The sequence below is a fragment of the Pan paniscus genome, chromosome 18, assembly GCF_029289425.2.
Source record: "Pan paniscus chromosome 18, NHGRI_mPanPan1-v2.0_pri, whole genome shotgun sequence".
Classification (NCBI taxonomy): domain Eukaryota; kingdom Metazoa; phylum Chordata; class Mammalia; order Primates; family Hominidae; genus Pan; species Pan paniscus.
The window spans coordinates 49,467,870-49,490,322 of record NC_073267.2 but is presented as its reverse complement, the minus strand read 5'-3'; positions in this window follow the sequence as shown (position 1 = coordinate 49,490,322).

Sequence of the window (22,453 nt, the reverse complement as noted above, 5' to 3'; positions counted from 1 at the left end):
TAGAGGCATGAGCTACCATGCCCGGCCGCCCTTCTCTGTTTCCAGAGCATTTTGTATTAACTCAGTCTCATGATATCTTCCATGGCAGGCTGAATAATGGCCCCTCCAAAGTGTCCTCAACTTAATCCCCGGAATCTGTGACTATGTTCCTTTCCATGACAAAAGGGACTTTGCAGATGTGATCAAGCATCTTGAGACGGGAACTTATCCTATGTTGCCTGTGGTCCCAGTGTCCCATCACAGTGCTTTTTTTTTTTTTTTTTTTTTTTTTTGAGACGGAGATTTTTGCTCTTGGTGCCCAGGCTGGAGTGCAATGATGCAATCTCAGATCACTGTAACTCCACCTCCCAAGGTTCAAGCGATTCTCTTGCCTCAGCCTTCCGAGCAGCTGGATTACAGGTGCTCGCCAACATGTCCAGCTAATTTTTGTTTTTCCAGTAGAGACGGGGTTTCACCATGTTGGCCAGGCTAGTCTCAAACTCCTGACCTCCTGATCTGCCCACCTTGGCATCCCAAAGTGCTGGGATTACAGGCGTGAGCCACCACATCCAGCCTACAGTGCTCTTTTAAGAGGGACTCAGCAGTCAGGGGAGATGGCAATGCGATGATGCCTGAGTGTCTTAGTCTTTTTTGTATTGCTATGCAATATCTGAGGCTGGGTAATTTATAAAGAACAGGTTTATTTCTTAGAGTTCTGGAGGCTGGGAAGTCAAGATCAAGGGGCCTGCTTCTGGTGAGGGTCTTCTTGCTGTGTCATCCCATGATGGAAGCTATCACATCAAGAGAGAAAGGGGGCTGAACTCAATACTTTTATTAGGAACCCATCCCCATGATAATTAACCCTCTGCTGAGATAACATTATTACTCTATTAATGAGGGCAGGTCTTTCATGACCTAATCTCCTCTTAAAGGTCCCACCTCTCAACACTGTTGCATTGGGGATTAAATTTCCAACACATGAACTTTGGGGGACACATTCAAACCATAGCACTGTGCAGAGATTGGAGTGATATGCTTTAAAAATGGAGGAAAGGGCCACAATCCAGGGTATATAGGTAACCACTAAAAGCAGAAAAAGGCAAGAAAACGGGTTTTCCCTTCAGAACCTCCTGAACGAATCAGTCCTTTACAACTTGACTTTAGCCAAGTGAAACTGATTTGAGGCTTCTGAACTATAGAACAATAAGATATTAAGTCTGTGTTGTTGTAAGCCAATCAGTTCATGGTAATTTGTTACAGCAGCCATAGAAAACTAATTGACTCACCAATGGGAGAAATCAGCTGCTGATTGAAGGTTACCAAACATCTACTTCCTTTCCTAACGTCACTTTAATTTTATCTTGGAGGAATTCTTTTCCCTACCCCATTAAGTTATGGGAGATGGGGCCAGGCATGGTTGCTTAGCAATCCCAGCACTTTGGGAGGCTGAGGCGGGTGGATCACTTGAGGTCTGGAGTTTGAGACTAGCCTGGACAACACAGTGAAACCCCATCTTTACTAAAAATACGAAAATTAGCCAGGTGTGGTGGTGGGCACCTGTAATCCCAGCTACTCCAGAGGCTGTGGCATGAGAATTGCTTGAACCTAGGAGGCAGAGGTTGCAGTGAGCTGAGATCGCACCACTGCACTCCAGCTTGTGTGACAGAATGAGACTCCATCTCAAAAAAAAAAAAAATGTTATGGGAGAGGATGGTAAAGCTAAATATCTTTTGCACCTACTCCCCAGCCCCACCACTGCAGAAGCTGAAGGGGTTCCTAGAGGCTTCTTCTGCCATGGAGCTCTTCCCACTGGCCCCTAGCTAGAGGTGGGTGTAGGACTTTGAAACATGAACAAATGGAGCTGGGATGGTAATGGCGGGAACAATATTGTGCTAATCTGAACTCTGCACTTCCTAACTTTGGCTCTGGGTAAATTACCTCAAATTGCTGAGCCTTTGTTTCCATATTTATAAAATGGGTGTGGTAAGAGTACCAACCTCTTCTATGCTGTTTGGAGGAGGCAGGTCCATAAGGTACCTGGCATGTGGTAGGGGATTCATGAATGTTGGCTTCTATCATTAAGGGTGGGGGAGCCACATAAGTAGCCAGAGGGAGTCATAGAAAGTTCTTGAGCCAGAGAAGTAAGATAATCTTTTCAGCTTTTTGTGCAGCATAAAAGGCGGGTAATTTGCTTGCCTTTGACCAAGGAAATTTGGGACGTGCCAGGCCTGGGGTGAATGGTGGGAACCCAAGTAGAGGGATATTTCTCATTGACTGAATTAACTGTGATTCCATTTTGCGGAGCAGCCAGGTTGCTTCATGGTGGACCTGCTGCATGCCTACATGATGGTGCCGTGGATAGCTCTTGTTTGTGCCAGCCCTGTATCTGATACCTCCTGTGGTAATTGCATCCCTATTTTTCAGAAGGAAGCATCCCTCCTCCCACTTTCTGGTTTTCCCCATGTCCTTCTGGAGGGGATGACCCCAACCGCTTCCTGAAGGGGCTTCATGAAAGCCAGGTCTGGCCAGGCTGGATGTGGTGGTTGGCTCAGGCAGGGGCATGTGGCCCAAACGGGTCCAGTGAAAGTCAGTCCTGGGACTTTGGCTGGAACTATTGGGGAACAGCCTCTGCTTTCTTGCGCAGATGTGACTTAGGAGCTGCTCAGGCCACTGTGTGGAAAGAATTGCATGAGAATGAAGTAATCAAAGGGAAGCAAGCACTGAGAGATTAGAGAGACTTATCTTGTATAAGTGCCTGTATCCAGCTATGCCTGAAGTGAGGTACCACCCCAGGCCTTTTCAGTCATGCTATCAGTTTTGTTCCTTTTTTCTGTTTTATTCTTGGTGGAGTTATGTTTTTTTCCTTGTTACTTGAATAAGAAAAATACCAAACTAGAAGGCTGGGTGCAGTGGCTCACGCCTGTAATTCCAGTACTTTGGGAGGCCAAGGCAGGTGGATCATGAGGTCAGGAGTTTGAGATCAGCCTGACCAACATGGTGAAATCCTGTCTCTACTAAAAATATAAAAAAAATAGCCAGGCGTGGTGGTGCGTGCCTTTAATCCCAGCTACTCAGGAGGCTGAGGCAAGATAATTGCTTGCATCTGGGAGGCGGACGTTGTAGTGAGCCGAGATCGTGCCACTGCACTCCAGTCTAGGTGACAGAGCAAGACTCCATCTCAAAACAAAAACAAAAACAAAAACAAAAAAACAAAAAACCATACTAGTAAATGCAACCATTTACAAATCCCAAGAGACTCTTGAAGATTCTTTTTGTTAGTAGGGAAAACATTCTCCATTTTTCTGCCAACTTTAGGGTTTTCAGAGAAGTTTGGGGGAGAGAAAGGAAAGCAAAGAGGTGGGAAGAAAGAGTCCTTGCAACCCCAAGTTGGGCGAACTCCTCCCAGCTACTTATACCACAGGGTTTTGCGAGCAGAGCCCCTTTCATTAAACTTTTAGGATTCTTGGATGGATAGGGTGGGAATTACACCAGTGAAACTCAGCTTTGTGTGTGCCAGGCATTGGGCCCTGGGATATGCAGTCATGTGTTGTATAATGACATTTTAGTCAATGACAAACCACATGTAAGTCAGTGGTACCATAAGACGATTATGGAGCTGAAAAATTCCTATTGCTTAGTGACATAGCCATTGTAATGTTAGGGTAATGCATTTCTGTGTTTCTGGTGATGCTGGTGTAAACAAATCTGTGCTGCCAGTTCTATAAAAGCATAGCATGTACAATTACATACAATATATAATACTTGATAATGAACAACTATGTTACTGGCTTATTTTATTTTTTTGAGACAGAGTCTTGCTCGGTCGCACAGGCTGGAGTGCAGTGGCGCGATCTTGGCTCACTGCAACTTCTGCCTCACAGGTTGAAGCGATTCTTCTGCCTCAGCCTCCTGAGTAGCAGGGAATACAGGCACCCACCACCACGGCCAGCTAATCTTTGTATTTTTAGCAGAGATGGGGTTTCACCACACTGCCCAGGCTGGTCTCAAACTCCTGACCTCAAATGATCTGCCCACCTCAGCCACCTGAAGTGCTGGGATTACACGCATGAGACACTGTGCCGAGCCCTGGTGTATTTAGTGTTTTTCATAATTTTAGAATGTATGTCTTCTACTTACATTAAAAAATAGTTAACTATAAAACAGCCTCAGGCAGGTCCTTCAGGAAGTATTCTGGAAGAAGAAGGCATTGTTATCACAGGAGATGACATCTCCATGCGTGTAATTGCCCAGGCGGGAGTGCAGTGGCACGATCTCGGCTCACTGCAACGTCCGCCTCCTACGTTCAAGCGATTCTCCTGCGTCAGTCTCCTGAGTAGCTGGGATTACAGGTGCACACCACCATGCCTGGCTAAGTTTTGTATTTTTAGTAGAGATGAGGGTTTCACCACGTTGGCCAGGATGGTCTTGAACTCCTGACCTCAAATGATCTGCCTGCCTCGGCCTCCCAAAGTGCTGGGATTACAGGCGTGAGACACCACGACTGGCAAAATTTTTAAGATACATTTCAGTAAGCTAAGGTTAATTTATTGAAGAAAAGCTTTAAAAATTTAGGTGTAGCCTAAGCATATGGTGTTTATAAAGTCTACAGTAGTGTACAGTAAGGTCCTATGCCTTCACAATCATTGACTCATCCACAGCATCTTCCAGTCCTGCAAGCTCCTTTCGTGGTAAGTGCCCTATACAGGAGTACCATTTTAAATTATCTTATACTCTATTCTTACTGTACCTTCTCTATGTTCAGGTACACAAGTACTTACATTGCGTTACAACTGCTTATGGTACATTCAGTAAAGTATCAGGCTGTACAGGTGTGTAGCCTAGGAGCAATAGGCCATACAGCCTAGGTGTTTAGTAGGCTATACAAGGCTATACAAGGTTTGTGTAAATGCACTTTGCTGTTTGCACATTGCTGCAATCACCTAAGGAGGCATTTCTCAGAACCATCCCGTGATTAAGAGAAGCATGATCGTACAGTCATCATCTCCCTGAAAACTCAGTCAACCCTGTGCTGTGCTACTGCCACACTCCCCTTTTGCACATGTAGAAATCAAGGATCTTTGGCTCCTCTGAGTGACTTGTTCAAGGTTTCTCAGTTTCCAAGAGATGGAGGCGGGACTTGAATTGAGATTTCCCTTTCTTGAGAACCTGTGGTCCTTAACCTTTAAAACCATTTAAGAGGTCTTCTCTCTTGATCACTACCTACTAAGTGCTAGGCGCGGTGCTGAGGCATTCTCTTGATTATGATATTGAGTCTTTAGATTTTGGAGAAACAGGCCGAGCGTGCTGGCTCACGCCTGTAATCTCAGCACTTTGGGAGGCCAAGGCGGGAGGCTCACGAGGTCAGGAGATGGAGACCATCCTGGCTAACACGGTGAAACCCCACCTCTACTAAAAATACAAAAATCAGCAGGTGGTGGCGGGCGCCTGTAGTCTCAGCTGCTCAGGAGGCTGAGGCAGGAGAATGGCGTGAACCCGGGAGGTGGAGCTTGCAGTGAGCCGAGATCGCGCCACAGCACTCCAGCCTCGGTGACAGAGCGAGACTGTCTCAAAAAAAAAAAAAAAAAAAAAAAAAATTTAGGAGAAACAAGTCCCGAAGCCCTGACCCTAACACGCAAGGGTTAGTGGAGATGTGGGACTTGAGCTCAGCTTCTCCGTTGAGTCTGGCTGTCTCCGGGAGGCAGGCACCTGCTTGCACACCTCCACGGTGGCGATCCCGCCCCCTTAGTAGCGTCCTTAGCTGCGCACTTCTTGCAGGGAAGCTCCTCTTGGCCCAGACCCTCGTCCTAGGCCCCGCGTGGTGGGGGAAGCGAAAGGGGCAGTGTGGGGAAGTGGCCGAGGGGTCGGGTCCGGGGTGGTCTGCAGAGAGGCAGGCGGCGGTGCGGAGCCGGGAACCACGCGCTCACCCGCGGAGTCGGACGGGCCCGGCGGGGGTGGGCGAGACACTGGGAACAGCGGCCAGCTCCAGAGGGCGCGAGGCGGGGCGCGCGGGGAGGGAGGGGGGCGCGGCGAACGCGCGCGTGCGCGGTTCGTGTGTGGGCCCGCGGGGGCGCGCGCAGCTGGTGGGCAGTGAGGGTCGCCTCGGCGGCGAGCAGCACGGCGGGAACATGGCGCCCGGAACTGGCGCGCGCGCCTAGCTGGCGGGACCGTTAGCTCGAGGCGGACGCAGCCCAGACCCGGTGGATGTGGAGCAGTCGCCGCTGCCGGCGCCCAAGCCGACCCAAGGGCCGACCCCCGCAAGGAGCTGAAGGAGGTGGGAGCCCCAGTCGCTGCGGGCGTCGGCGCCGGTGAGTGCGTGAGGGGCTCGGGCCGGGAGACTTTCTTTGTGAAACTCCGGCGGTGGGAGCCGGGCCGGGCCTCAGCGGCTGAGGAGTGCCTGTGAGGCGGAAGGCGTCTCGCAGTCCGGGTTCCATCCTAGCCGCTAGCCGTCAGGCGGCGGGACCTGGTCCGCCGCCTGCCTGCCTCAGTTTCCACGGGAGTGTGTGCGGGTGTGTGAGGGTGTGTATGGGTGTTGGCCTGCGCACACCGGAGGAGGGGTCGGTATACTGTCAGCGCCTAATGCGCGCGGCGCCTCCCCCCTCCCCCCAGTCCCCGTGGGGCGGAACCTGGGGACTGGAGTCCACCGGAGCAGTAGGTGGCACCCGCGGGGAGACAGGTGTCCGCGCAGCCCGGGAGGTTCAGGTGCTACCTTTCCCTGGTGGGGTTTGTGAGGAGTGAGCTCTTCGTTCCCGGAGGCGAGCAAGTCTGTCGGTGGCTCATCACAGAGTGCTGTTTTGGAAAGCGTTCCACCCACCTCAGCTTCCTGCTGTGTTTGGGCCACTGGTCAGGGGGAAGGATGCTGAGCGACATGGACTTTAGAGGTGGGGCTCCCGCTAGACGGGATGGGTCTGGGCTCTCGAGCTTACCCCCACCCTTTCCTCCCAAACCCGTTAGAGCGTAGGAATCATTGGGAGCACCTGATAAAAATGCCACGGATTGTGGCTCACCTAAGCAGGGAAGCCGATTTGGAACTTAAACAAGCTCCCAAGTTGTGATCAGTCGAGCTTGGCAAGCACTGTTTTAGAGAGTAGGCTTCCCGCAAGCAGGAGCCGGTTTTGTGTATACCTCACCATGGCATCTTGGTACCTGGCATGGTGCCTGGCACACGGTAGATGATCAGAAAATATCTGTAGAAAGTCTAAATTATTAGGGAGAGTGCAGCATAGGAGTTCTTGAGACATTTTCAGGAGCTTCTTGAGATTAATATCTGTCAGATTTGTTTTACAGTATATTTTTCTCAGCTCCCAACTTTTGTGATTGTTTTTAATGCCATGTTTTCAGTATGTTCTAGGCAAAAGCAGGGTATATGTTGCTTAGTATATACTATCGACTAGGCCGGTTGTGGTGGCTCACTCCTGTAATGTCAGCACTTTGGGAGGCAGATTGCTTGAGCCCAGGGGCTTGAGGCTGTAGTGAGCCAAGGAGTTAGAGACCAGTGTGGGAAACATAGCGAGGCTCGTCTCTACAAAAATTAGCTGGGTGTGGTAACGTGCACTTGCAGTCCCAGCTACTCTGGAGGCTGAGGTGGGAGGATCGCTTGAGCTCAGGAAGTACAAGTTGCAGTGAGCCAAGGTTGTGCCACTGCATTCCATCCTGGATAACACAGCGAAACCCAGTCTCTTAAATAAATAAATACATAAATGATTATGTATACTCCAGCTAGATTAAAATTAATTCTGAATCAAAATTCTAAATTAAAATATGCATGTTTCTTTGTTTTCATCATTTGAGAACACTAGGCTTTTAGGATTTCATTCCGTTGAGGCAGGTAAATATCTACATTTTTGACAAAGCAAATATGAATTACTGTTAATTCAAGAAAGGTGGGAATTTGCTTAAACCTGAGTATTTGTAGTCTTTGTGACTTTTTTAAATTTTAAATTTAAATTTTCTTTTTTTTTTCCTTTTTTTGAGATGGAGTCTCACTCTGTCGTCCAGGCTGGAGTGCAGTAGCACAATCTCAGGTCACTACAACCTCCACCTCCCGAATTCAAATGATTCCCCTGCCTCAGCCTCTGGTGTAGCTGGCATTACAAGTGTGTGCCACCACGCCCAGCTAATTTATGTATTTTTAGTAGAGAGGAGGTTTCACTGTGTTGCCCAGGCTGGTCCCAAACTCCTTGACCTCAAGTGATCTGCCCACCTTGGCCTCCCAAAGTGCTGGGATTACAGGTGTGAGCCACAGCACCTGGCCTTATTTTTATTTTTTTGAGACAGACTCTCAGTCTGTCGCCCAGGTTGGAGTGCTGTGGCATGATCTCCACTCACTGCAACCTCCACCTCCCAGATTCCAGCGATTCTAATGCCTCAGCCTCCTGAGTACCTGGGGTTACTAGACCCAGGTAATTTTTGTTGTATTTTTTTAGTAGAGACTGGGTTTCCCTATGTTGGCCAGGCTGCTCTGGGACTCCTGGCCTCTAGTGATCCACCTGCCTCGTCCTCCCAAAGTGCTGGAATTACAGGCATGAGCCACTGCCCCCAGCCAATCTTTGTGATATTTTGAAATTGACGTTTATATTTTGTTCAGATTCAAAGCTAAAATAGAATTGTTTGAAAATTAATATTTCAGGAACTATTTTTAATTAAGTTGAATTTTATTTTATTAGTTTCATTTCAGTAGGGTTTTAACCTAAAAAATATATATATACATATACACATATATATGTGTATATATGTGTATATGTATATACATATATATGTGTATATATATATACACATATATATACACACACATATGTGTGTGTGTGTGTATATATATATATATATATATATATATTTTTTTTTTTTTTTTTTTTTTTCCTGAGACGGAGTCTTGCTCTGTCACCCAGGCTGGAGTGCAGTGGAATGATCTTGGCCTCGCTGCAGCCTCCACCCTCCTGGCTCAAGCAATTCTCCTGCCTCAGCCTCCCAAGTAGCTGGAACTACAGGTGCCCACCACTACACCTGGCTAATTTTTATATTTTTAGTAGAGATGGGGTTTCACCATGTTGTCCAGGCTGGTTTTGAACTCCTGATCTCAAATGATCTGCCCTCCTTGGCCGCCCAAAGTGCTGGGATTACAGGCGTGAGCCCCCGTGCCTGGCCTAAAAAATATTTTTAAAGACAGGATCTAGCTATGTTGCCTCAGCTGGTCTTGAACTCCCAGTCTTGGCCTCAAGTGATCCTTCTTCCTCAGCCTTCTGAATAGCTGGAAGCACAGCTGTGAGCCAGCACGCATGGCTTTTTTTTATTTCTAATAAAAAAGTTAATAGAGTTTCTTGTTTCACTGGACAAAATATGCATATATAGGAAGGAAAGACTTTTGGACTTGAGATTGCGCTGAAGAAGAAAAATGGAAAAATTAAGCATTTTAGTCTCTCAGTGTGTTATTTTTGTAGCTTATACAGATATGTCTTTTTAAAGGGTCTTTAAAAAGCTTTATTGAGATAAAGATAAATGAGATAAATTCACCTACCATGAAATCAACCCCTTGAGTGCAGAATTTTGTGGTTTATAATATGTTCACAGAATCGCACAAACAAGACAGGTATCTGGATACTTTCAGACCATTTTCATCAGTCCACAAGAAATCCCATACCCATTAGCAGTCATCCTTATTCCCTTTTCCCCTCGTCCCTGGCAATAACTAGCCTACTTTCTGTCTCTGAGTTTAGCTGTTCTGGAGGTTTCACAGAATGAAATCTTACTACATATGGTCTTTTGTGATTGACGTATTTCACTTGACACAGTGTTTTCAAGGTTTATCCATGCTGTAGTGTATATCAACACTTCATTCTTTTTTAATGCTGAGTAATCTTTTGAATGGATATACCATATTTTATCAGTTCCTCTGTTGATAGGCACTTGAGTTTTTTTTCCAATTTTTGGCTATTATGCACAATGCTGCTGTGAACATTTGTGTACAAATTTTAGTGTGGATGTATATTTTCATTTCCCTTGGGTATATCCCTAAGGAATACACTATCTGGGTCATATGATAATTGTTTAAGACTACAGGCACGTGCCACCACACCTGGCAAATATTTAAAAATTTTTTGTAGATAAAGGTTCTCGCTATTTTGCCCAGGCTGATCTTGAACTCCTGGCCTCAAGAGATCCTCTCACCTCAGCCTCCCAGAAAGTGTTAGCATTCGAGATGTGAGTCACTGCACCTATAAAAGAGGCTCATACCTCTTTTTATGTTTTTTTTTTTTTTTTTTTTGAGTCAGGCTTTCACTCTGTTGCCCAGGCTGGAGTGCAGTGGTGGGATCACAGCTCACTGCAGCCTGGACCTCTCTCCATATGATTCTAGCTGTGGGTGACTTTCCTGTAGTTTTTATTATGTTGTGGTATGTTTCTTCTGTACCCGTTTATTTGAGGATTAATAGCATGAAGGGATGTTGAATTTCATCAAATGCTTTTTCAGTTTCAGTTGACATGATCATACTGTTTTTGTCGTTTATTTGGTTGATATGATGTATCACATTGTATGTTGAGTGACCCTTACATCCCAGGGATACATCCCACTTGATCATGATGAATTATCTTTTTAATGTTTTACTGAATTTGATTCACTGGTATTTCGTTGAGGATTTTTGCATCAATATTAGAGATACTGGCCTGTAGTTTCCTTCTTTGATGCCTTTGTCTGATTTTGGTATCACAGTAATAATGGTCTCATAGAATAAGTTTGGAAGTATTCCCTCCTGTTTTTCAAAATAGTTTGAGTAGGATTTGTACTAGGTCATTAAATTGTTTGGTGTGAAGCCATCAGCAGTGAAGACATCAGTTCCTGGGCTTTTCTTTACTGGGAGACTTTTTCTGATGGCTTCAATCTCATTACTTGTTACCAATCTGTTCTGGTCTTGGATGTTTTCATTGTTCAACCTAAGTAGGTTGTATGCATCTAGGAATTTGCCAATTTCTACTAGGCTTTTCAATTTATTGGCATATAATAGCCAGTTATGATCCTTTGAATTTCTGAAGTATTAGTTGTAATGTCTCCCTTTTATAATCTGTTGATTTTATTTATTTGAATCTTGTCTCTTTTTTCTTAGTTAGCCTGGTTAAGTGTTTGTCAATTTTGTTTTGCTTTCCAGAAAACCAACTTTTCATTTCATCTTGTGTGTTTTTTCTTTCAATTTTATTTCTGCTACGATCTTATTTATTTTTCTTATTTTTGGTTTAGTTTGTTCTTACTTTACTAGTTATTTAAGATGTATTGTTTATTTGAAGTTTTTCTTTTGTTTGGATGGTAGGCACTTATAGCTGTAAATCTCTGCCTTTGTACTGCTTTCTGCATAACAAGTTTTGGTATACTGTGTTTTCCGTTACCCTTTGTTTCATGAAATTTTTGAATTTCTGTCTTAGTATCTTCATTGACCCGCTAGTCATTTATTCAGGAGGGTAGTGTTTAACTTCCACGTGATTGTATTGTTTCCAAAATTACTCTTCTTATTGATATCTAGTTTTATTCCTTTGTAGTCAAAGAAGATGGCCACGGAGACAGCAGTGTGGTCAGAGTGGTAGGAGCTGGCCATTGGCGAGAGCTGCTCCATGTCTGGCTGCTGGGTGCTAGAGGCTGTGGCCCACTGGCTTGCCTCACTGTGGTTGGTGGTGGCGGTGACAGAGACTGCAGCACGACCACAGTGGTAGGAGAGGGGCTATCCAGGGCTGCAACTTTCACAGTGTGGGGTGGGTTGGGGGTGCTATCCAGGGTGTCATTGCCTGCATTAGGGGTACTGGTTGGTAGCACTGTACAGGGCTGCACTTCCCATGGCAGGGAGGGGGGGTTATGGGCACTTTCTGGGGCTGCAATGCCCATGGAGGAGGACAGGTTAGGGCACTATCAGGTATACGCTACTGGCGGCATTGGGGGATGGAGGTGGGGGGCGCTATTGAGGGCAGGACTAGCCGTGGAGCGGGGGCGAGTTCGGTGCTATCAGGGGCTGCACTGCTGGCAGTGGTCAGCAGAGTTGGCATCCAAGGAAGGAGTGGTTCTCCTCTCCCTGACTCCACACTCCAGAGGGCGACCCACTCTTGGTCATACTGGAATGCGGCAGGCACGCAGCATTTGCGTGGGAATCCTGAGCACGGCAGAGCCCCCACACACACCACGCTTCCTGGGCCTGTGCACTCTGGGTCTGTGCCTCAGAGGCTGCCAGGCACCCCTGGGGACACCACGGGGGACAGGGCCCTGTGTGTGGAGGCATCTGGAACAGGAATTGGCACCTGGGTGCAGAGGGCTGGCTGGGTCTGAATTTTTCTGCTTCTCCTGCTCCCCGAGGAGTGCAGCCCCGGTGGGCCCAATGGTTCCTGTGGAGTGGGGAGCTGGGTGCTGTGGTGTCTCCAGCACCCACCCCAGACCCCAGTTCCCGGCCAGCTTGGGCCAAAAGGAGAGGCTGGACTTTGGAGGGTGGGTGTGAGTGCCTTTGCTGAAACTGGCCCCTGCCACCCAGTGGCCAGCATGACAAGTTGAGGCTCTAACCCTTCCACCCCTCACATCTTCCTCCAGGCTTTTCTGGCTTTGCCCACCCAGCTGCTCCATGCCAGGAGGAGGAGGAGACACCTAGAGCCTGCGACACCACGACTTGCCTCACTGCGGGTGGGTGGCAGCGACAGAGACTGCAGTGCGCCAGAGCGGTAGGAGAGCGGCCGCGCTAGGAGGGCAGGCGGCTGCAGCCAGGGTTGGGGGTCAGGCCTACAGCGATGGACGGGCTGCAGCAGTGGCCAGGTGGTAGGATCCTTGTAGGGAAGGCTGGTGCATTGGCAATGGGCCTGGCTTTGTGCTGCATTGCCCTGTACCTGCCCTACTGTTACATGGACTGTCTCGGCCCTGTCCTGCTCTGGTCCCATCCTGACCCTGTCTTGGCCCTGTGCTACCCTGTCCCTGCCCTGGTCTTGCCCTGGCACTGGCCCTTCCCTGAACCAGCACTGGCCCTGCCCTGAACCTGCACTGGCCTGACCTTGGCTCTGGCCCTGGCTCTGGCCCTACCCCTTGTCCTGACCCTGGTCATGTCATGGCACTGGCCCTGCCAGTGGTCATGGTCCTACTCCTGTTCTGGTCCTGACCTGGCCTTGGACATGTCCTGGTCTTGCTTTGGCCCATCCCTGCCCTGGCCCTACCATGGGCCTGCCTTTTCTGCCCTCTCCTTGCACTGACCTTGCCCTGTCATGGCCCAGTGGTGCCATTGCCCTGCCTTACCCTGCACTGGTTGTGCCTCGGCCCCGCTTGGTGCTGGCCACTCCCTGGACCTGCCCAGACCCTGCCTCGACTTTTGCCCTGCCCTCACTACGGCCTGGCCCTGGCCCTAGCCCTGGTCCTGCCATATCCCTGGCCCTGCCCTTATCCAGGCCCTGCCCCTGCTGCTGCCCTGGCCCTGGCCTGGAACCTGGTCCTGTCAAGGACCTGCCCTGACTCTGCCATGGCCCTGGCCCTGCTCTGCCTTGTTCCTGGCCCTGACCCTTTCCTGGCTCTGCACTGGCCTTTCCCTGGCCCTGAGCTGGCAGTGGTCTGCCCCTGGTCTGGCCATCACCCTGCCCTGCTGTGCTCTGGATGTGTCATCACCCTTCCCTGGCCCTACTCTGCCTTTGACCCTGCCCTGGCCTTACCTTGGCCCTCACCCTAGTCTTCGCTAGGCCCTGCTCTGGAGCTGGCCCTAGCACAGACCTGGCCCTGACCCTGGCCCTGGTCTTTGTCCTGACATAGCCCTGGCCCTGAAGTGGACTTGTAGGTGTCCTGGCCCTGGCGTAACATGGCTCTGCATTGGCCTGTCCCTGCTCTGCCCCTACCATTGCCTTGCCCTGCTCTGCCCTGTGCCAGTACTGACCCGGCCATGCTATTTGCCTGCCCTACCCTGCCTTGGCTGTGCCCTGGCTCAGTTCTGGCCCTGGCCCTGGCCCTGCCCTGGACATGTTCTGACACTGCCTCAGCCTTGGCACTAGCCTGGCTCTTTCTTGGCATCAGTCCTGCTCTCTCTGTGGACCGGCTCTTGTCCTGTCCTCTACTGGCCATACCATACCCTGCCCTGCCCTGACTCAGCCCTGGCTCAGCCCTGGCCCAGCCTTGGCCTTGGCATTGCCCCTGGTCCTGCCATATTTCTTGCCCTGTCCCTACCCTGGCCTTGGCCCTGACCCTTAACTTGCTCTGGCCCTGCCCTTGCCCTAACACAGCCCCTGGCCCTGTCATGGCCCTGCCCTGGACCTGTCCTGGCCCTGGCCCTTCCCTGCTTGAGACCTTGCCCTGGTTCTCCTCTGGCCCTGACCCTGAAATGCCTGGCCCTACCCAGGCCTTGCACTGCTCTGGCCCTTGCCCTGACTCTGGTCCTGTCACTGGCCTAGCCCCAGCCCTGTTGCTGGTCTTACCATGGCCCAGACCCTGCCTTGGCCCTGCCCTGACACTGTCCTGGACCCTGGCTGTGCCAAGATCCTGCACTGTCCTTGCCCTTGTTTTGCTCCTGCCCCAAACCTGGTCCTGCCCAGGCCCTGGCCCTGGCCCTCCCCTGGCTGTTCCCTGGCCCTGCCCAGGTCTTGGCACTGGCCTGGCCCTGCCCTGCCTTGGCCCTATGCTTTCCTGGCCCTTCCTTGACGGCCCTGGTCCTGCCTTGGCCCTAGCCTGGCTTTGACCCTGCCCTGGCCCTACCTTGGCCTTCATCCTAGCCTTACCTGGGCACTGTGTTGTACCTGGCCATAGCACAGACCTGGTTGTGGCCCTGGCCCTGCCATGGCCCTGCCCCAGACCCTAGCCCTGCCAGGTACCTGTCCTGGCCCTGCTCTGGGCCTGGCTTTGTCCCTGGTTCTTAGATGACCCTGGCCCTGCCCCTGCCCTTGTCCTCGCCCTGGCACTGGCCTTGGACGTCTCCATGGTCCTAACCCTGGCCCTGCCCTGGAGCTGCCACTGTCTTGGCCCTGCCCTGGCTCTGGCGCTGACCCGGCCCTGGCCCTGCCCCGGCCCCAGCCATAGACCTGCCCTGGTTGGTCGTGCCCTACCTTAACCCTGTGCTACCCTGGACCTACTCCACCCTGCCCTGGCCCTGCCCTCCCTTTGGCCCTGCCCTGACCCCGCCTTGGCCCTCACACTGGCCCTAGCACATACCTGGTCCTATCTGTGGCGTTGGCCTGGCATTGACCCCTGCTCCTGACCCTGCTCCTGCCATGGCCCTTGCCCTGCCAATGACCCTGACAGCCCTGGCCCTGGCCCTGTCTTGGCCCTGGCCCTGAACTGGCCCTGCCCTGACCCTGGCCCTGAATTGGATTTGCAGGTGTCTTGTTCCTGATTTAACCTGGCCCTACCATGGCCCTGTCCCTCTCCTGGCTCTGTCCTGGTCTTGTGCTGACCCTGACCCAGACCTTGGCCCTGCCCCAGCCTTGTCCTTGACCTGGCCATGGCCCTGCCTCTGCCCTGGACCAGCGCTGTCACTAGCATGGACCCTGGCCCTGGCCCTTTGCTACTTAAGGCCATACCCTGTCCCAGCCCTGGTCCTGACCCTGTCCTGGCCCTAATTTGGCCTGGCTCTACCCTGGCATGCTATTCTGGCCCTAGCCCTGACCCTCTCCCTGTCCCTGGCCCTGTCCTGGCCCTAGCCCCATTGCTGGTCCTGCCATGGCTCTTATCCTGACATTGCCCTTTCCTGGTCCTGGCCCTGGCCCTGTCCCAGCCCTGTTCTGGCCCTGGTCTGAACCCTGGCCCTGCAATGGACCCTCCTTGGTCCTACCCAGACCCTGGTTCTGGCCCTACCTCTGCCCTGGCCATACCTTTGCCCTGGCCTGGACCCCGGTACTGGTCCTTGTCCTGCCCCAGCCGTGGCCCTGGCCCCGCCCTGCCTGTGCCCTGTTCTATCCTGGGCTGGCCCTGCCATGGCCTGGTCTTGCCATTGCCCTGCCCTAGCCTGCCCTGCTTGTGCCCTAGATCTGCCCCGGCCTTTGCCCCTGTCTTGGTTCCAGCCTTGACTCAGCCCTGGACCTTCCCTGACCTTGCCTCAGCCCTGGCACTACCCTGGTCTTGGCTTGGCATTTGCCCTACTCTCTCTATGGCCTGGCTCTGGTCCTGCCCTGCTCTGCTCTTGTTCTGTCCTGGCACAGCCCTGGCCCTGCCGTATCACTGGCTCTGGTCCTGCCCTTATGCAGGCCTGACCCTGCCCCTGCCCCTGCCTTGGCTTTGGCCTGGACCTTGGCCGTACAGTGACCCTGCCATGACCCTTTCCTGGCCCTGGCCTGGAACTTGGCCCTGCCAAGGACTCGCCCTGGCTCTGTCATGGCCCTGGCCCTTTCCTGGATTTGGATGTGTCCTGTCCCTTACTTGCCCCGGCCCTTCCCTGGCTCTGCCATACCCCTTCTCTGGGGTAGGGCCAGGGTCAGGACCAGGGTAGGGCCATGGTAAGGCCTGAAGATGGGAAGGGCTGGGGCAGCAGCAGGACCAGGGAAGGGTCAGGGCCAGTGATGTGGTAGGACTAGGGGCAGAGCCGGCACTAGGGCTGAGCCAGGGCAGAGCAGGAGAGATTACATTAGGCTATTACATAAAATTTTTATTTTAGATTTTTAAGATAACTATAGTAGTGGTAATAATGTCTATACTATGTTGTTTGTAATAGTAAAAATATTTGCAGTAAATAATCACTAAATTTTAACTAATACTATCTTTGCTTCCAGTAGTGTTCTATGAGTACAATTTTATCAATATGTAAATATGTGAGGCCTTGATTCTCACAATAATTCTATGTGCTAGGTACTTAAAGCATCCCCATTTTCCAAATGTAGGAAACAAGCATAAAGAAGTTAAATACTTGGCCAGATTACTCCTGTAATCCCAGCACTTTGGGAGGCCAAGGCAGGCAAATGGCTTGAGCTCAGGAGTTTGGAACCAGCCTGGGCAACATTGTGAAACCCCATCTCTACTAAAAATGCACAAAAAGAGCTGATTTAAGTTTCTTGTAGGATTCTGGTTATAAAACACTGGTCAAACACACAGGGCATGGATAGGGCAGGGCCAGGGACAAGGTCAGGTCAGGAAGGGGCCAGGGCCAAGGCAGGGCCAGAGCTGGACTTGGAGGTGTCCTGGTCTGATTTGCCCTGTCCCAACATTGGCCCAGCCCTGCTCTGGCACTTCCTGTCATGCCCTGTCCCTGGTCTGAGCATTGGCCCTGGCCCTGTCCTGCTTCTGGCCCTGCCCCAGAGTTGACCAGGCACTGCCATGGCCCAGTCCTGCATTGCCCTGCCCTTTTCTGCCCTGGTGCTGCCATGGCCCTGCTTGGGCCCTAGCTCTGCCTCAACTCTGGACCTGCCCTGACTCTGCTCAGCCCTGGATCTACCCTGACTCTGCCTTGGTGTTGCCCTCCCATCTCTATGGCCTGGCTCTGGCCCTGCCTTGCACAGGCCATGCTCTGCTCTGCATGTCCCAGCCTGGGCCCAGCCCTTGCCCTACCATATTTCTGACCCCAGCTGTACCCTTGTTCTGGCCTTGACCCTGCCGTGGCACTCTCCTGGCCCTTCCTTGGTCCTGCCCTGCCCTTCCATGCCCTGGCCTTTCCCTCACCCTGCACTGGTCCTGCCCTGCCCTGGCAGTGCCTTGGCCCTGGCCCTGCCTTCTCCCTGGCCTTGCCCTTTGCCTGCCCTGGCCTGACCCCAGGCCTACCGAGTCCATGAAATGACCCTGGACCTGCCTTGCCATCATCTGTCCTGGCCCTGTATTGTCCCCACCATGCTCTGGTCCAGCGCTTACCCTGGCCCTGTTGCTAGTCCTGCCACTGCTATGGCCCTGCCCTGTTTTTGGCCATGACCTGTGCTACCCTAGCCCTGCTCCGCCTTGGCCTTGGCCCTACCGTGGCCTTTTCCTACCCTGGCCTGGCCGTACACTGGCCATTTCTACCCTGGCCTTGCCCTTCCCTGGTCTTGCCCTGCCCTGGCCTTGCCCTGCCCTGGCCTTGGCTTTGCCTTATCCTGGTCCTGGTTCTTCCCTGGCCCTGCCCTTTCTCTGGATCCTCTCTGGTTCTGCCTTCTCCCTGGCCCTGCCCTTGCTCTGGCCCTGTTCCTGGCTCAGCCTTGACCCTGGCCCTGCCCTTGCTGTGGCCCTGTTCCTGGCTCAGCCTTGACCCTGGCCCTGGCCCTGACAATCCCCAGGCCCCACACTGGCCATGCTTGGCCCTGGCCCCTCCTTTGGCCCTGCCCTGGCCCTGTGCTATCTTAGTCCTGCCCTGGCCCTGAACTTGCCCTGGCCCTACCCTCACCCTACACTGGCCCTGCCCTACCGTGGCCTTGCCCTGACCTGGCCCTGCCTTTGGCCTGCCCTGGCTCTGGTTCTGCCCTGGCCTTGCCCTTGCCCTTGCCCTGGACCCTCCCTGGCCATGTTTTTACTGTGGTCCTTCTCTGGCCTTGCCCTTGCCCTTTCCCCTTTCTGGTCCTGCCATGTTTCTGGCCCTGCCCTGTCCATGTCCTGGACCTGACTCTGGCCCTGGACCTCCCTGTCCCTGCCCTGCCATACCCTGGCCCATTCCTTGCTCTACACTGACCCTGCCCTGCCTTGGCCCTGTGCTACCCTAGCCCTGCCCTGGCCTTCTGCTGGCCCTGATCCTGCCATGGCCCTGGCCCTGCCATGTCCCTGCCCTACTTCTGGCCCTGGCCTTGGTCCTCTTATGTCCCTGGCTGTGACCCTGCCCCTGGTTTTTCTCTGGCCATGACCCTGCCCCGGTTCTGTCCTATCCCTGGCCCTGTCTCAGTTCTGTCCTAGCCCTGGCCTTTCACAGTACTTTATGCTTAGTAAGGGCTCCATAGTGTCCGTGAGTTGAATGTTGTGTTCATAGTATCTGCCAAAACAGAAAGAAAAAAAAACAAAATCTGAAGATGAGAAGTTAAAGCTTTGTATATAATATGCCTTGAATTGTAAGTGCTTGTTATTAGTTGTATTACATGTAGGTCATGGTTTTGTACACATAACTCCAAACCATTGATACTGTTAAAAGAATATATGAATATATGAAAGAATATATAAACGTAAGAATGTATGAGTATCTAATGACCTCTCCAAATTAATTTTTATTTTTAGCTCTATTAGATTTTTCTCAGTGTAACAAATGTTTATTCCTATGTAATTAAGGGCATATTTCCTGTACAGAATATTCATATTACTTAATTGAAAATTATATAATGCAAAAATATAATACTATTTTTAGGCCAGGCATGGTGGCTCATACCTGTAATCCCAACATTTTGAGAGGCCAAGTCTGGAGAATCATTTGAGTCCAGGAGTTGACCAGCCTGGGCAACATATTGAGACCTTTTCTTTATTAAATAAATAAATAAGTAAATAAATAGGATGGGCACTGTGGCTCATATCTGTAATCCCAGCATTTTGGGTTGCAAAGGCAGGAGGATTGCTTGAGCCCAGGAGTTTGAGACCAGCCTGGGCAGCATAGCAAGACTCCATCTCTACAAATAATATAATATTAACCAGGTGTGGTGGTGCGCACCTGGGGTCCCAGCTACCTGGGAGGCTAAGGTGGGAGGTTTGCTCGAGGCTGCAGTGAACTGTGAATGCACCACTGCATTCCAGCCTAGGCCACAGAACAGGACCTTGTCTACCAATAAATAAGTAAAAATATAAATAAAAATAAGTAAAAAGAAATATAAGTCAATATAAATATAAATACATATAAATATAAAAATGAATACATGAAAACAAACAATTTTTAAATTTAACATCACTGAGGGCATCCTATCCATTTCATTTCATGATTCCATTACATCATTTCACTTAGATGAAATGATAAGATTACTTGAGATGAGATGAAATGATGAGATGAAATGATGAAATGATGAGATGAAATGATGAGATGAAATTTTGAGATGAAATGGTGAGTAGAAATGATGAGATGAAATGATGAGATAAAATGACAAAACTGAAAAGAAATTGAAAGGAGATGAGATGAAATGAGATGATGGATGAAATGATGAGATGAAACGAGATGAAATGATGAGAAGAAATGATGAGATGAAATGAAATAATGAAATGAAATGATATGAAATGAAATTGAGATGAGATGAGATGATATAATGAGATAAAATGATGAGATGAAATGAGATGAACGATAAGATGATGAAATAAGACGAGATGATAAGACGAAATGATGAGATGAAATGAGATGAAAAATGAGATGAAATAATGAAATGAGATGAAATGAAATGAAATAATGAAAGGAAACTATGAAATGTAATGATGAAATAATGAAATGGCAATGATGAGATGAGAAGAAATGATGAGATGAAATGATGAAATGAGATGAGATGAAATGATGAAATGAGATTAAATGATGAGATTAAATGATGAGATGAGATGTGATGAAATTAGATAAAATGATGACATGAAATCAGATGAAATAATGAGATGAAATGAGATGAAATGATGAGATGAAATGATGAGATGAGATGAAATGAGATGAGATGAAATGTGATGAGATGAAATGACATAATGAAATGAAATAATGAAATGAAATGATGAAATGGAATAATGAAATGGAAATGATGAGATGAGATGCAATGAGTTGAAATGATGAGATGAAATGATGAGATGAAAAGATGAGATGAGATGTGATGAAATGATGACATGAAATGACATAAAATGAGATGAAATAAGATGTAATGATGAAATGAGATGAAATGATGAGATGAGATGAAATGAAATGGTGAGATAAAGTTATGATATGAAATGATGATATGAAATGATGAGATGAATGATGAGATGAAATGATGAGATAAGAGGAGATGATGAGATGAAATGATGAGATGAAATGATGAGATGAACTGATGAGATGAAATGAAATGAAATAATGAGATGAATGATATGAAATAATGAAATAAAATGAAATTGAAATAAAATTGAAATGAGATGAGATGAAATAAGATGAAATGATGAAATAAAATGATGAAATGATGAGATGTGATGAGATGACATGACATGAAATAATGAAATGAAATAATGAAATTGAGATGAGAAGATACGAGATGAGATGAAATGATGAGATGAAATGATGAAATGATAAGATGAAATGAGTTGATGAGATGAAATGATGAGATGAAAAGATGAGATGAAATGATGAGGGGAAATGAAATGATGAGATGAAATTCGATGAAATGAAATTAGATGAAATGTAATGAGATGAAATGAAGTGACATAATGAAATGAAACAATGAAATAATGAAATGAGGTGAAATTAAATGAGATGGTGAAATTAAATGATGAAATGAAATAATGAAATGGAAGTGAAATGGAAATGATAAGATGAGATGAAATGATGAGATGAATGATGAGATGCAATGATGAGATGCGATGATGAGATGAAATGATGAAATGATGAGATGAGATGAGATGTAATGATGAGATGTAATGAAATGAGATGAAATGAATGAGATGAAATGAAATAATGAAAGGAAATTGAATTGAGATGAGATGAGATGAAATGATGAGATAAAATGAGATGAAATAAGAAATGATGAGATGAAATGATGAAATGATGAGATGAGATGAAATGATGAGATGAAATGAGATTAAATGATGAGATGAAATGATGAGATGAAATGCGATGAAATGAGATGAAATGATGACATGATATGGTGACATGAAATCAGATGAAATAATGAGATGAGATGAAATGATGAGATGAAATGATGAGATGAGATGAAATGTGATGAGATGAAATGACATAATGAAATGAAATAATGAAATGAAATGATGAAATGGAATAATGAAATGGAAATGATGAGATGAGATGCAATGAGTTGAAATGATGAGATGAAATGATGAGATGAAAAGATGAGATGAGACGAGATGTGATGAAATGATGACATGAAATGACATAAAATGAGATGAAATGAGATGTAATGATGAAATGAGATGAAATGATGAGATGAGATGAAATGAAATGGTGAGATAAAATGATATGAAATGATGATATGATGAGATGAATGATGAGACGAAATGAGATAAGAGGAGATGATGAGATGAAATGATGAGATGAAATGATAAGATGAAATGATGAGATGAACTGATGAGATGAAATGAAATAATGAAATAATGAGATGAAATGCTATGAAATAATGAAATAAAATGAAATCGAAATAAAATTGAAATGAGATGAGATGAAATGATAAGATGAAATGATGAAATAAAATGATGAAATGAGATGTGATGAGATGAAATGATGAGATGACATGACATGAAATAATGAAATGAAATAGTGAAATGAAATTGAAATGAGATGAGAAGATACGAGATGAAATGATGAGATGAAATGATGAAATGATAAGATGAAATGAGTTGATGAGATGATGAGATGAAATGATGAGATGAAAAGATGAGATGAAATGATGAGATGAAATGAAATGATGAGATGAAATTAGATGAAATTAGATGAAACGTAATGAGATGAAATGAAATGACATAATGAAATGA